Source organism: Argiope bruennichi, chromosome X1, assembly GCF_947563725.1.
Source record: "Argiope bruennichi chromosome X1, qqArgBrue1.1, whole genome shotgun sequence".
Classification (NCBI taxonomy): Eukaryota; Metazoa; Arthropoda; class Arachnida; order Araneae; family Araneidae; genus Argiope; species Argiope bruennichi.
This window is the reverse complement of record NC_079162.1, coordinates 120249609-120263674: the sequence shown is the minus strand read 5'-3', so window position 1 is coordinate 120263674 and position 14066 is coordinate 120249609. Positions and strand designations below refer to the sequence as shown.

Genomic DNA, 14066 nt, shown 5'->3' with positions numbered 1-14066 from the left:
CATGTTATTAAAATTTTTTGGTTAAAAATCTTCATCATTAAGCAGATTAATAAAAATAATAAAAATTTTGCTATATGCTGCCTTCCAAATAGCTCTTCTCGGTCCTTTTTAATGAATATTAAATCAACAGAATAACGTTAGAGTAAGATACTGATACCCATTCGTAATTTCAGTCTTACTGAAGAATAATATAATTATTAATGTGTTTATCTATATGTTAACATGAGTTACAAGACAGACTGCCGCCCCAAAGCTTAACATCTAGCAAACGTGATTTAGAGGATAAAAATGGGTACTTTTAGGCAATTTATCAAAATTTACAACTATAATTTTAATTAATCTCTCTCTCTCTATATATATATATTTATACATACTATATATTGAAATAAAACTCATTCGACATGGTTGTATAAAAAATGGTTTTGTCCATTATTGCTATCAAAACATTAACTATATTAAAATGCAGCTCAAAACAGCGAACTCAAAAACTGACTAAAATACATCGATAAAAAAGTATTAAATAAGAAATAAATCGTAATAATAATTCCAATATTCTTTATCAAGTGTTTGTAATATTTATATGCTACAAGGGAAAAATAGATTCAGTTTAATCAACTTTACTTAAAAATCATCCGTTCAAAATGGATATTCACAGATCAATGCGAATGTCGATTACTTTGTTATATCATTTGTGTAAACAAATAACTGTCTGTTTAAATATTCCTTAATTTGTCTTTTTTTTAATTCAATAAAAATTTATTCATTTGCCTTTATAAAATGAAGGCATTTGTTTGAAGGAAATCAGATCGTGAGTTCACTGAATTTTCCCATCTCCAGGCATGGGTTAAAGTGTAATTATCAAGATTCGCGTGGGAAAAATGTTGATTATCCTATAAAAAAGAATCGTTATCCATCAATCACTCACATTATAAGAATGAGAAATATGCATTCCCTACAACTTTTCTAACTGTTTACCAAGTTTTCTCTAAAAGGTAATTAAATTCCGTTAATCCTACAACTTTAGCACATATGATACTAGACAAGAGCGCATCTGCTTACCACCACCCGGTGGTTTTGTTGCCGTAAGCAAATTGGGGTAGCTTTTCAAAAGCAGCAGAGATAGATAAGTAGATGGAAGTGGAAAAATCAATTACAGAACTGTCATAAGTATCTATTTTTCTTTCTTTATACTCATAAAAGCATCGGTTACTGCGCTATCTAAGAAATACTTTTCTGCAAATAAGCTTTCTTTGAGAAACTACATTTAAGCAATTTTATTTTGATGATTAAAATGCTAAAGAAAAAAAGAGAAAAATATCAAAATAATGTTTATTAAAACTAATTGATAAAAAAAACCCTTCACTTTTAAATAGAATAGTAGATGAATAAAAATTTTACAAGATGCTGCATTCCGGTGGATATCAAATCAAAGAATAACATTAGGTCAATATACAGATATGCAATTGTAATTTGAATCTTACTGAAGAAATATATAGTTGTTCATATATTTATCTATACTTTAACATGAGTTATAAGACAGACTACCGACTCCAGAAACTGAAAATCTATCAAACATGCTTTAAAAGATGAAAGCGTGTGCTTTGATGCAATGCATCAAAATTTCCAGTTATAATTTTAACTAAACAAAATGTTGATGTTTTCCTCTTATAATTCCCAAATATATTATTGTACAAAAATGATACTAACACCATTTTCCAAACTTAATATCAAAATCCTTTTATTGATATCAATTTCATTATCATACAATTGTCTTTTTAATATAAATAAACTAAAAAAATATTTTAGAATGTATTTCTACAATAATTTTTATTATTGTAATAAAATTCATTTCATTCCCAAGACTGTCAAAATTTAACTAATCAAGTAAAGATGAATTTATTCTTTTGTCATTAATTTAAACTTGTTTTTTCTGTCACTCAACATTACGCGTTTGTTTGTATGCAATATAGTGATTACAAAAGAAAAAAAGGATGACAGCAATACTATTATTTGATAAAAATAATCTTTGAAAAAAAAATGGAATATTACGTTTGCAGTAGTAGCTGAAAAATCTACAAACGAGGTAAACAATTCCTTATGACATCTTGAGACAACACAATTTCTTGTACCCTTCAAGATATTTTATTTGTTCAATAAAAATGCTTAGGTAAATTAACAGCCATATTCGAAATTTTGTTAAAAAACCATTTTATCATTCAGATTTAGTTTTTAAAACTTCAAAAAATACATTTGGAAATTTTCTTCTGAAGCATTAACCAAGGTTTCTTTTATTCGCAAAATAATTATTTTTCTTCAAAAGTAAAATTTTCTTTTAGTGCAAGTTGATTAGTGATGGCATTCAGGTATCTAATTTTAAGGATAAATATCCACAATGGTTATTTATTTTTCAATTAATTGTATTCATATAAAAAAAACTTTATGATCTTATATGCTAATGTTATAAAGAGGCAGAAAAAGCATAAAGATAAAAGAGAGAAAGGGAGGAAAGCATATAATTTTTTTTATTTCATAAAATTTTTTAAAAATTAATAAAAAAACAAAGAATAACACATCATACATTTAACATACTTAATTTAAATTATTTTTAGTTACAATGAATAATAATGAGGTAGACGATTTTTTAAAAAGTAATTTTAACTAAATAAAAAAGAAAGATTTTTTTTTTATTTAAAATGATATTGGAAACAAAAGTGAAAGATACTGTTTACAGTTTTTTTCCTTCCAATTTTCAGGCTGTGGTTTAAGCATTAATAAGAATCATGTTTTAGAGGTAGAATTTGAATTTTGAGAGGAGTTGCATAGATTATCAGCTTTGATACAATATCTTGAGAATATATTATATCATATATTCCAATTGTAAATGATTGTGCTTTCTTTTTGTTCATTAAGTTTTTTTTTTTTCCTGTCAAGTTCTCTTTATCTCTTTAGAAGTTTCCAATTATATGATACATATCCAAGTTCAACTGCTCTTTCATATGCTAAAAGATTTCTTTTTTCTTCTTTTGTGAATACAATGGCCCAGGAAGTTCTTTCAGTTGCATTTAAAATGTACAAAACTACTTTGATTTTTAAAATACTTGTTTCATACAAACTCCTTCATCAAAACATATTTTGCGATCCTTCTGCTATTATTCATTCTCTGTCCATCCTTTTTTCTGTAATCAATAAAATTTGTCTTCAGTTGATTGCCATCTATTTTCTTTTATTCATCAAATTGATATATGTAAGTTAAACCACTCAGACAGTTTTAACCTACTTGTGTCAGTAGTTTAAAATTCTTACTGACGGTGAATTGAATCAATACTAAATTATTTTTGGAAATTAGCCTTTCTTTACGTTTTTGTAATGGGGACAATGGAAGTTGATTTAAAGTCTCCAAGTGACTAAAGTCATATTCTCCAAGTTATTAAATTCCTATTGAACAAATGAATTTGCAGATAATTTGATTCAGAGATTATGATTATTTTTATTATTGATTCTAAATTGTAAATAATTTTTTTCAATTTAACATAAACAGTGTTAAAATTCATTATTCCATTGTAATTATTCATTATTTTAAAACAAAAAAAAATTATTTTCCCATTTTATTTTCCTAAAACATTTTTTTTCTTCTATATCCTCATAGAAATTGTCTTTTTTAATAATTTAGTCAAAACCTTAATTCTAAAAGATAAAGTAGGTATATAAACTATATAAGTTTTAAGGATTTTCATCATCCTTTATAATTTTTTTACACAATATCTCAGAACTATTCATCACTTGGTATTTATCCACTCATTTGAATCAGTTAAAACAATATTAGTATAGCATTTTTTAAGGTGGAGTAAATGTTTATTTTGTTAATGGTTTGGTTAACAAATATACATTTGTATATTACAATAATGAATGCTTGTGAAGCAAATCATTTTTATTTCATGAATTATTATTGAAAATCAAAATGAGAAGAAATTAAGCTTCAAAAAACTAAGAAAAAGAAAAATTTCTTGAGAAAATGTAATTGTTGAATAAAATATGACAAATATTATGGAAAAATTAACAAATGATATTTTACAATTTAATTTAAAATTCTATTGATTAATTTAGAATACACTTATATTTTTATATTAAATTAAAAAATAATTTTTATTTTTTGAAATTAAAAATTACATTCCAAATTTTCTTTAAAAGTTTTAACTTCTGTGCATTATTATAAAAGTAGAAAATTCAACATTTAGAACAAATTTATCCACGATATTAGAATTTTTAATACAAATTTTCTTTTAAAATATTATTACACAAATCGTATAATTAGAAATAATTGATTCTATTACCTTTTCAAATTTAGTTTGGCTACTTTCAATCAAAATTCTGATTTTTAGCATTAAAAGAAGAATTAAATTGCTGTATGCATAAATAAATGTATTAAGCATTTATGAAAAAAAATTAATAAATTAGAATAAGAAATATATGTATTGAAAAAGTACTTTTTAAAATCATGTAATATTAATCAGCTTATGCATATAATTTTTTAATTCAATATAAATCTTATTTTAACAAAACAAAAATTAGTTTTTATTAAATAGAAAATATTGAATATTTTGATGATTCCTTTGAGGATTTTTGGTTATCATACTTTCTTAACAGAGAATAAGCGATATTTTATCAAAAAGTTAGCTAAAATTATATATATATATATATCTTTACAATGCATATTTTTACAAATATGAATTATTCAATTTGAAAACAAATTTTAAAGAGTTCATCATGCACATTATCAACATTAAAAAAAAAAGAAAAAAAAGAATGGACAAAACTGCAAGAAAGAGATTACAGATTTTTATTATTGCAATTTTTAGACCACAAAATATAAATGCTTTATTGTTACTATAAATAATAGCAAATAACAAAATCAAAGCATGCCTGCAGTTATAAAAAATGTTTTAAATGTTCTATAACACTAATTTATTACTTAATTAGGTAAAAATATATATATAATTTTTTAACAGCATTTAAAAAAATTTTTAGCTAATTTTTAAAAAAGCATTTAGCTTTGTACAACAGCAAACAAACAAAATATGGGCATTAAAATTAATAGTCTAAAAAAACTAAAATACTTTCCAATGAATACAGCCAAATTGCAAGAAATAAAATTAAAACTACATCGAATTTGTATTCCGAATAAAGCATCATTTTTAGCTTCCATTAAGAATTTAAATGAAACTTGTAAGTTCATTCCATTTAACAAACCAATAGAAGATAGAATTTAATTATGAGTTAACATATTAGTTTCTTGCCATTTAATTAATTATAAATAGAAGGCGCCTGTAGAAAATTCAGCTTTCCCAAGTTCCCAGCCACAGTCAACATTAATTTCTAGTCAAAAATTAGATTCATAAAACTCAATTATGAGCAAAAATAAATATATTTTAACACGGTATTATTCTTTTATTAAAAAAGATAGTGCATAAATAAGGTCTGCCTTCATCATAGATCCAACCGACATTCGTCCACACTCCACCCTATACATTCCAAAAATGCGCTTCATTCTTGGCGGGTAAATAAATTTTCAAATTTTGGCGAAAAAAGCTTTTTCGTAAGCAACCATACATCGATTCCCCCATTTCCATCACTACCGGAATGAAATCCGTCCTCCAGTGCTGCTTCCCCCCACTGCTCTCCCCCTTTAAACTGCAAATGGGGGGTTCAAGCGTCCTCCGGTTAACGAGTCTCAAAAGTGTTCTCCTTATGATACGAAAATTTTCAAAAAGTAAAAGAACTTTTGACTTTTTAGAATGAATGGCTTCATCACAAAAGAAAGAGGTAATTAATATCACAGAAAGGTGACCTTATATGAGAATACAGAATTATAAACGACGATGAAAAAAGAAATGCCAAAATATGTATTTATGCCAATATAGTATTTTTTATTTTGTCTTTGAATGAATTTTGTCTTTGAGGGAGTAATTGCTACTTCCTTTTTTTTTAAAAATATATTTTTCTGCGAGTTGTTTTCTCATACCCATCAAAGAAAATTTATAATAATAATTTCAAATATAATATATAATATTTTTCAAATATATAATATTTTTGTCAAGGATACTTGATAATTTTTTTCCCTTGTTAATTTATTTTAAGAAATTGGAATTATATTGTATTCTGAATTTCTTTCCCTGCTTGAAATCTCTTCTAGAAGGTGTTAACTTTTTTCTTGGTAATAGCATTATTTGTTTTTATCCTTTTATGCAAATTTTGAAACAAGAGTGAAATGTTAGTAATCATGCAAAGTATTCTGAATTTATTTTCTCTTTTAATGACTGCTTATATGACAGTAAGTTGAGATTTGCATCTGATTTTCAAAATTTAGTTTCCTCAATGTTCTATATCAAGCAAAAATAAATGAATGAATTTCCATATGTGACATCCCTACATATTTTCAAATTTATTCAGTCTTTCTACAGTATTGTATAAACATTAGTCCTTCTTCCTTTGAAGTAAAGTAATTTTCATTTCTCTGGCAAGCATATATTTGTTTCATTTAATTTAGGGACAATTTACTCTTTATTAGCATTTGAACATGCATATTCATTTTCCCATCCTTGAATCAGTTTTTGTATTTGCTTTATGTTTACAGGGAAGTATTTTAATTTAGGAATACTGAAAACTTGGTTATTTCGTTACTTTTCTGTAATTTTGATAATAACTACTTCTACTTCTCTTATTAAACTTATTGTTGTCAATAACGTTTCTCATCTGTGTTTTAAATTCTTGCCTTCTCTGTTCTCATTTAATTCTGTTTAATTTAAATATATCGTTTAATATGGTGGTAAAAGCAAAAATTAGTTATTTTATCGTTAATTTCCTGCATCTCTCTAATACACTGTTTCATTTTCCTCGTCCTCCAAACAGAATATTTATTGTCAGTTTTTATTATCTCTTAAGTGTTCTACTCATGTAAGTGTCTGCATAAATTAAATTATTTCTAAGGTTGCTGGACTATATATTTTTGGTTAAAATTTTGATAATTGTGATATATTTATATAACTTTGTAATCATATATTTCTTGCTTGTGATTCTCCTGAAACATTTGGAAATGAAACATGTTTTAAATTGCATCCAAAATATATGTTAAAACATCATTTATATATGAGATTTATTTATTACTGAATGTTTCTTATTTCCTTTCTAAAGCGTTAAAATGCTGATCGTTTTATTAGATGCAACCAGTATTTACAGAATTTGACACACATAAAAGGACCATTAAATACTGTACATAATGTTTAGGGCCATTAATAACTGACACAGACAAAATTCTATAAACTCCAAACCGAGCACTTAAATATACTTTTTAAAATTTTGATATGTAAACTGTTGCCATGTGGCATATTATAATCATTATATCCTCTCTGATTTTTTTTTTCTTTCACTACTGAATATTTAAAAAAACAAATGGCTTACCAAACTCTCACAGCTCAATAATATACGTATCACAGTCATATTATATCTTTGTAAGCAAGCATCAGATTTTTGATATCTGAATCAATGAAAAAAGTAGGAAAAAAAGTGTTTTCAAAAAATATATTTTGCAATGATTTTCACATGCTTGCATATTTATGATTTGATTTTTTAATGATTATTTATTGAAGTAACTGTTTTATGTAGACATATTGTAATGATTATTTACACATTTTTGCTAATATTTTATAGGTGCTGTCGGCATTGTGTATTACTGAGATGAAAAAGAAAAACCTGCTGACATCAAGAAGGTCTGTTGATTTCAGTTTTGTTTTGATATTTTTTAAAATTCAAATTGAGCTTGTTTGTAGATATATTCTATATAAATGTTGAGAAATGATTTGCATAATTTAAAGTTAGATATTCTGTTTTTACCCGTCAATTTTTTCTTGCATTTAATATATTGCTTTACATTATTGTATAAGTGAGGATATTTTCCTTCAAGTAACTTTTTTTTTCTGCAAGGGTTTATTATTCAGTGAATAGTATCCATTCAAAGTATATTTTATTTAATTAAGTTGCTCCTTCAAAGATAATATGACTTCAACTCTCTCACATTTGGGAAAATCTTTCACAAAAGAAATCTTCATAACTTTTTCAACCAAATTTAAATTTTTAATTAGCAATATATTTTATTCTATAATATTATTCGCTTGAAATCTTTTGCAAACAGAGTGTTTATGGTTATTTTAATTTTGATTTGAAGAAAATTTGAAACATATAAAAAGTTATTAATGATGGGAAGCCCCTGGAATTTATTGGTACTATAATTACTTCTTTAATGACAGTAAGAATAGATATGCCTGCTTTTTTTAAATCCATTTTTATCTGACTTGTTATAATAATATACTTTCTATGTTGAAATTAAATTTTGTATTAAATTCATATCCCTATAAATTTGTGAATTGTAAGGATTTTAAAAGTATGTTTTTTTTTCATGATTGAGATCGCATTTTATTTATATCTTGAATAATCTGATTTGTTTTATTCTTTTCTTAAAAGATTCTTTCCTTTAATTTTTTTCTATACCTTGAGAAAACGTCTTATTGAATCAAAAAATAATAAAATAAAACTTGTTATTTAATATTAAACTTCAGGAATAATTCCATAAATTTTAAATTGACTTTCTTCTCTAATGCTTTTACTTTTGGTTTCTTAGCCCTTAAATGGGGACAAATTCATTTTTAATGACTTTTTCTGTTATGTCTTGTTATTGGATGTATGACTTCCTTTCTTTATAAGAGATTTTTCACTCTGAGATATTTAGAAAATCCTGCAAAAGAAAAGTTGGTTTTTAGTTTTGAATCAATTTGATTAAGATTATTTGATGTCATATTTTTCCTTCACCCGAAATCTCAACGGAGAGGGAGTAATTACACTAATTTTGCTACTTCCTCTCATTAAAACATTTTTTTCTGTTGGTTGTTTTCTCATACCCACCAAAGAAAATTTATAATTATTTCAAAGGTATAATTTGTTTTAAGGATTCTTGATAATTTTTTTTCCTTGTTAATTTATTTTAAGATATTGGCATTATTTTGTATTCTGAATTTCTTTCCCTGCTTGAAATCTCTTCAAGAAGGTGTTACCTTTTTTCTTGGTAATAGCATTATTTGTTCATATCCTTTTATGCAAATTTTGAAACAAGAGTGAAATGTTAGTAATCATGCAAAGTATTCTGAATTTATTTTCTGTTTTTATGACTGATTATATGACAGTAAGTTGAGATTTGCATCTAATTTTCAAAATTTAGTTTCCTCAATGTTCTATATCAAGCAAAAATAAATGAATGAATTTCCATATGTGACATCCCTACATATTTTCAAATTTATTCAGTCTTTCTACAGTATTGTATAAACATTAGTCCTTCCTTTTAAGTAAAGTAATTTTCATTTCTCCGTCAAGCATATATTTGTTTCATTTAACTTAGGGACAATTTACTCTTTATTAGCATTTGAACATGCATATTCTTTTTCCCATCCTTGAATCAGTGTTTGTATTTGCTTTATGTTTACAGGGAAGTATTTTAATTTAGGAATACTGAAAACTTGGTTATTTCGTTACTTTTCTGTAATTTTCCTTTTCTCTTATTAATAGCTTATTGTTGTCAATAACGTTTCTGAGCTCTATGTTTTAAATTCATGCCTTCTCTGTTCTCATTTAATTCTGTTTAATTTAAATATATCGTTCAATCAATTAATTTGGTGTTTAGAGCAAAAATTAGATACTTTATCGTTAATTTCTTGCATCTCTCTATTACAATGTTTCATTTTCCTCCTCCTTCAAACAGTATATTTAATGTCAGTTTTTATTATCTCTTAAATGTTCTACTCATGTAAGTGTCTGCATAAATTAAATTATTGCTGGACTATATCTTTTTGGTTAAAATTTTGATAATTGTGATATATTTATATAACTTTGTAATCATATATTTCTTGCTTGTGATTCTCCTGTAACAATTGAAAATCAAACATGTTTTAAATTGCATCCAAAATATATGTGAAAAACATCATTTATAAATGAGATTTATTTATTACTGAATGTATCTTATTTCCTTTCTAAAGCGTTAAAATGCTGTTCGTTTTATTAGATGCAACCAGTATTTACAGTATCTGACACACATAAAAGGACCATTAAATACTGTACATAATGTTTAGAGCCATTAATAACTGACATACACAAATTTCTATAAACTCCTAACCGAGCACTTAAATATACTTTTTAAAATTTTGATATGTAAACTGTTGCCATGTGAATTTTATAATCATTGTAACCTCTGTGATTTCTTTTTTTTTTCACTACTGAATATTTAAAAAACAAATGGCTTTACCAAACTCTCAAAGCTCAATAATATACGTATCACAGTCATATTATATCTTTGTAAGCAAGTATCAGATTTTTGATATCTGAATCAATGAAAAAAGTAGGAGAAAAAAAGTGTTTTCAAAAAATATATTTTGCAATGAATTTCACATGCTTGCATATTTATGATTTGATTTTTTAATGATTATTTATTGAAGTAACTGTTTTATGTAGACATATTGTAATGATTATTTACACATTTTTGCTAATATTTTATAGGTGATGTCTGCATTGTTTATTACTGAGATGAAAAAGAAAAACCTGCTCACATCAAGAAGGTCTGTTGATTTCAGTTTTGTTTTGATATATTTTAAAATTCAAATCGAGCTACTTTGTAGATATATTCTATATAAATGTTGAGAAATGATTTGCGTAATTTAAAGTTAGATATTCTGTTTTTACCCGTCAATTTTTTCTTGCATTTTCATTTTCTGTAATAAATTGCTTTACATTATTGTATAAGTAAGGATATTTTCCTTCAAGTGACTTTTTTTTTCTCTGCAAGGGTTTATTATTCAGGGAATAGTATCCATTCAAAGTATATTTTATTTAATTAAGTTGCTCCTTCAAAGATAATATGACTTCAACTCTGTCACATTTTTGAAAATCTTTCATAAAAGAAATCTTCATAACTTTTTCAACCAAATTTAAATTTTTAAGTAGCAATATATTTTATTCTGTAATAGTATTCGCTTGAAATCTTTTGCAAACAGATTGTTTATGGTTATTTTAATTTTGATTTTAAGAAAATTTGAAACATATAAAAAGTTATTAATGATGGGAAGCCCCTGGAATTTATTGGTACTATAATTACTTCTTTAATGACAGTAAGAATAGATATGCCTGCTTTTTTTAAATCCATTTTTATCTGACTTGTTATAATAATTTTCTTTCTATGTTGAAATTAAATTTTGTATTAACTTCATATCTTCCTAAAAATTTGTGAATTGTAGGGATTTTAAAAGCATGATTTTTTCTTGATTACCATCTCATTTAATTATATCTTGAATAATCTGATTTGTTTTATTCCTTTCTTAAAAGATTCTTTCCTTTAATTTTTTTTCAATACCTTGAGAAAACGTCTTATTGAATCAAAAAATAATAAAATAAAACTTGTTATTTAATATTAAACTTCAGGAATAATTCCATGAATTTTAAATTGACTTTCTTCTCTAATGCTTTTACTTTTGGTTTCTTAGCCCTTAAATGGGGACCAATTCATTTTTAATGACTTTTTCTGTTATGTCTTGTTATTGGATGTATGACTTCCTTTCTTTATAAGAGATTTTTCACTCTGAGAGATTTAGAAAATCCTGCAAAAGAAAAGTTGGTTTTTAGTTTTGAATCAATTTGATTAAGATTATTTGATGTCATATTTTTCCTTCACCCGAAATCTCAACGGAGAGAGAGTAATTACACTAATTTTGCTACTTCCTCTCATTAAAACATTTTTTTCTGTTTTTTGTTTTCTCATACCCACCAAAGAAAATTTATAATTATTTCAAAGGTATAATTTGTTTTAAGGATTCTTGATAATTTTTTTTCCTTGTTAATTTATTTTAAGATATTGGCATTATTTTGTATTCTGAATTTCTTTCCATGCTTGAAATCTCTTCAAGAAGGTGTTACCTTTTTTCTTGGTAATAGCATTATTTGTTCATATCCTTTTATGCAAATTTTGAAACAAGAGTGAAATGTTAGTAATCATGCAAAGTATTCTGAATTTATTTTCTGTTTTTATGACTGCTTATATGACAGTAAGTTGAGATTTGCATCTAATTTTCAAAATTTAGTTTCCTCAATGTTCTATATCAAGCAAAAATAAATGAATGAATTTCCATATGTGACATCTCTACATATTTTCAAATTAATTGTCTTTCTACAGTATTGTATAAACATTAGTCCTTCTTCCTTTTAAGTAAAGTAATTTTCATTTCTCCGTCAAGCATATATTTGTTTCATTTAACTTAGGGACAATTTACTCTTTATTAGCATTTGAACATGCATATTCTTTTTCCCATCCTTGAATCAGTGTTTGTATTTGCTTTATGTTTACAGGGAAGTATTTTAATTTAGGAATACTGAAAACTTGGTTATTTCGTTACTTTTCTGTAATTTTCCTTTTCTCTTATTAATAGCTTATTGTTGTCAATAACGTTTCTGAGCTCTGTGTTTTAAATTCATGCCTTCTCTGTTCTCATTTAATTCTGTTTAATTTAAATATATCGTTCAATCAATTAATTTGGTGTTTAGAGCAAAAATTAGATACTTTATCGTTAATTTCTTGCATCTCTCTATTACAATGTTTCATTTTCCTCCTCCTCCAAACAGTATATTTAATGTCAGTTTTTATTATCTCTTAAATGTTCTACTCATGTAAGTGTCTGCATAAATTAAATTATTGCTGGACTATATCTTTTTGGTTAAAATTTTGATAATTGTGATTTATTTATATAACTTTGTAATCATATATTTCTTGCTTGTGATTCTCCTGTAACAATTGAAAATCAAACATGTTTTAAATTGCATCCAAAATATATGTGAAAAACATCATTTATAAATGAGATTTATTTATTACTGAATGTATCTTATTTCCTTTCTAAAGCGTTAAAATGCTGTTCGTTTTATTAGATGCAACCAGTATTTACAGTATCTGACACACATAAAAGGACCATTAAATACTGTACATAATGTTTAGAGCCATTAATAACTGACATACACAAATTTCTATAAACTCCTAACCGAGCACTTAAATATACTTTTTAAAATTTTGATATGTAAACTGTTGCCATGTGAATTTTATAATCATTGTAACCTCTCTGATTTCTTTTTTTTTTCACTACTGAATATTTAAAAAACAAATGGCTTTACCAAACTCTCAAAGCTCAATAATATACGTATCACAGTCATATTATATCTTTGTAAGCAAGTATCAGATTTTTGATATCTGAATCAATGAAAAAAGTAGGAGAAAAAAAGTGTTTTCAAAAAATATATTTTGCAATGAATTTCACATGCTTGCATATTTATGATTTGATTTTTTAATGATTATTTATTGAAGTAACTGTTTTATGTAGACATATTGTAATGATTATTTACACATTTTTGCTAATATTTTATAGGTGATGTCTGCATTGTTTATTACTGAGATGAAAAAGAAAAACCTGCTCACATCAAGAAGGTCTGTTGATTTCAGTTTTGTTTTGATATTTTTTAAAATTCAAATTGAGCTACTTTGTAGATATATTCTATATAAATGTTGAGAAATGATTTGCATAATTTAAAGTTAGATATTCTGTTTTTACCCGTCAATTTTTTCTTGCATTTTCATTTTCTGTAATAAATTGCTTTACATTATTGTATAAGTAAGGATATTTTCCTTCAAGTGACTTTTTTTTTCTCTGCAAGGGTTTATTATTCAGGGAATAGTATCCATTCAAAGTATATTTTATTTAATTAAGTTGCTCCTTCAAAGATAATATGACTTCAACTCTGTCACATTTTTGAAAATCTTTCACAAAAGAAATCTTCATAACTTTTTCAACCAAATTTAAATTTTTAATTAGCAATATATTTTATTCTGTAATATTATTCGCTTGAAATCTTTTGCAAACAGATTGTTTATGGTTATTTTAATTTTGATTTTAAGAAAATTTGAAACATATAAAAAGTTATTAATGATGGGAAGCCCC

General features: G+C 25.3%; 1 long non-coding RNA gene across 1 annotated transcript; it reads left to right on the top strand.

The window, feature by feature from the left end:
• The first annotated feature begins 5116 nt into the window (after window positions 1-5116).
• LOC129959403 (uncharacterized) lies at window positions 5117-13546 on the top strand. Its single transcript, XR_008783421.1, has 3 exons — window positions 5117-5820; window positions 10594-10652; window positions 13497-13546. It is a non-coding gene; the product is annotated as an uncharacterized LOC129959403 (long non-coding RNA).
• Window positions 13547-14066: the final 520 nt, after the last annotated feature.